This window comes from Seriola dumerili, unplaced genomic scaffold (genome assembly GCF_002260705.1).
Source record: "Seriola dumerili isolate Sdu_G_001 unplaced genomic scaffold, Sdu_1.0 BDQW01000166.1, whole genome shotgun sequence".
Lineage (NCBI taxonomy): Eukaryota > Metazoa > Chordata > Actinopteri > Carangiformes > Carangidae > Seriola > Seriola dumerili.
This window is the reverse complement of record NW_019174421.1, coordinates 101,765-104,264: the sequence shown is the minus strand read 5'-3', so window position 1 is coordinate 104,264 and position 2,500 is coordinate 101,765. Positions and strand designations below refer to the sequence as shown.

Genomic DNA, 2,500 nt, shown 5'->3' with positions numbered 1-2,500 from the left:
CACTGGGTAATGGGAGCACCATAATGTAAGATCATTGCACCTGGTTAAAAGGTGATTACTGATGCATTAAATAGGAATTAAAGCAGAGGATTGTGTCTGAAAAACAAAATTATTCCAACTTTATGGTAAAGTTGGTATGATTATATATATATATATGTATATATATTATATTATATATATATATTATATTATATATATATTAGTATAGTATATATATATAACTATATATATATATATATATATATATATATATATTTATACACACATAGACTTGGTTGGATTTTAAAATGGTACAAATCATATATTTAATGGAATAAAAAATCTTGAACCTCATTATAATTATCATGAGTTTATATTGTAATATTATTACTGTTATTATTACTTTATTATTTCTGTTTGAACATGAACGTCTTGTGGAGATGGTCTGTGCTCAGTGTAAAGACTTCCTCTCTCTCCTCCCCCACAGTCAGTCCACTGCAGTTTATTTCCCAGGAGGAAGAGGGGGAGGGGGGGGTGAACCTAAAAGGAGGGGGAGGAGATGAAGAAAAAGACCAGAGAGGTGTGGTGGGGGTGGGGANGGACGAGGAGGTGAAAGTTTTGTTGGTTCATGTTATACAGAGAGAAAATACAGATTTAATGAACCAGAAGATGGAAGGATGACAGAGAGAAAGGGAGAGAGAGGGGGGGGGGTGAAGAAGAGGAGCAGGGAGGTGGAGGGACGAGGAGGTGAAAGTTTTGTTGGTTCATGTTATACAGAGTGAAAATACAGATTTAATGAACCAGAAGATGGAAGGATGACAGAGAGAAAGGGAGAGAGAGAGAGAGAGAGAGAGAGGGGGAGAGAGAGAGAGAGAGAGAGAGAGAGGGGGAGAGAGAGAGAGAGGGGGGTGGGGGAGGGCTCAGAGGAGAGAACAGATCACATTAGAGGGGGAGGATGGAGAGACATTAGATGATATTAGAAAGAGGAGGAGGAGGAGGAAGAGGAGGGGGTCTGATCTGATTCACCATCATGTTTCATGAGACATTCATCATCAGAGCTGCCGACTCTGTCCTGCTGTTTGTTTACCTGTTTGTTTACCTTTTTTACTTGTTTGTTTACTTGTTTGTTTATCTGCTTGTTTACTTGTTTGTTTACTTGTTTCTTATTTGTTTGTTTATTTGTATGTTTACTTTCTTTGTTATTTGTTTGTTTATCTGCTTGTTTACTTGTTTACTTGCTTGTTTGTTTACTTGTTTCTTATTTGTTTGTTTACTTGTTTGTTTAATTTCTTTTTTATTTCTTTGTTTATCTGCTTGTTTACTTGTTTGTTTATCTGCTTGTTTACTTGTTTCTTATTTTTTTGTTTACTTGTTTGTTTATCTGCTTATTTACTTGTTTGCTTACTTGTTTGTTTACCTGTTTGTTTACTTGTTTCTTATTTGTTTGTTTACTTGTTTGTTTACTTTCTTTGTTATTTGTTTGTTTATCTGCTTGTTTACTTGTTTGTTTACTTGCTTGTTAACTTGTTTTTTTTAACTGTTTGTTTACTTGTTTGTTTACCTGTTTGTTTACCTGAGGATTTTAAACAGTGAGTCAGTGAGTTGTGACTGTGTTTACTTCTTCTCATGTTGACCTTTATTTTGATAGGAAGTGAAGTCAGTTCTGTTGATGGTGATGTAATGGTTCCCCTTCACAATAAGACTTATAAAGGCTTTATGAATGGTTCATGTAGAGTTAATTAATGAGCTTGACAACACTTTGTGAATCCTGTATAACACATTAGATAAAAAGGACAACAGTGACCTGTTTCCTGCCAAATAGTGCTCCACATGTGTCTGAACTGTTCAGCCTCATGTCTCTTGTTTTCTCCATCATCAGCATCTGTAGCTTCATCATACATTAACCAGCGTTTTGTCTGGTTTCATTTGTAAAAGTTTCAGTTCTACACAGATTCAGAATCAGCTACGGGGGAGGGGAGGAAGCCGCTGGGGTTCAGGGGGGAACCGCAGGGACAGAAAGATTTCTTAGTTTTTATCTTTGGTTGTTGTTTCCAGGACAACGGCATCACAGAGTCGCAGCCTGGTGTGTGTGATTTGACCCTTGTGAGCCTCCCGTACCCTGACTGGTGAGTTCAGGTGCACGATTACAAACGTTGTGTCTTTGTGTCTGAACAGTAACTCTGAGGCCATGTCGCTGGGCGGACGACACGGACAACCTGTGTTCGGTGAAGTCAACGCACACCACACACCACCCCAAACCCAAAACCAAAAACACACACAACACACACACAACCACCACGCACAGACACACACACACAACACCACTTCACAGACACACACACACACAAACAACACACACACACACACACACCAGACCACACTCACACACACACACAACACAACACACACAACACACACACACACACGCCAGACACACACACAAACACACACTCACAGACACACACACACACCACACACACACACACACACACACACAGACACAACTCACACACACACACAA

At 38.9% G+C, this 2,500-nt stretch overlaps 1 protein-coding gene across 2 annotated transcripts in view; it reads right to left on the bottom strand.

Moving 5' to 3' along the window:
- The window catches only part of samd14 (sterile alpha motif domain containing 14), a 15,045-nt gene that overhangs the window by 6,421 nt on the left and 6,124 nt on the right, over positions 1-2,500 (bottom strand). The gene's annotated exons all lie outside the window — the stretch shown is intronic.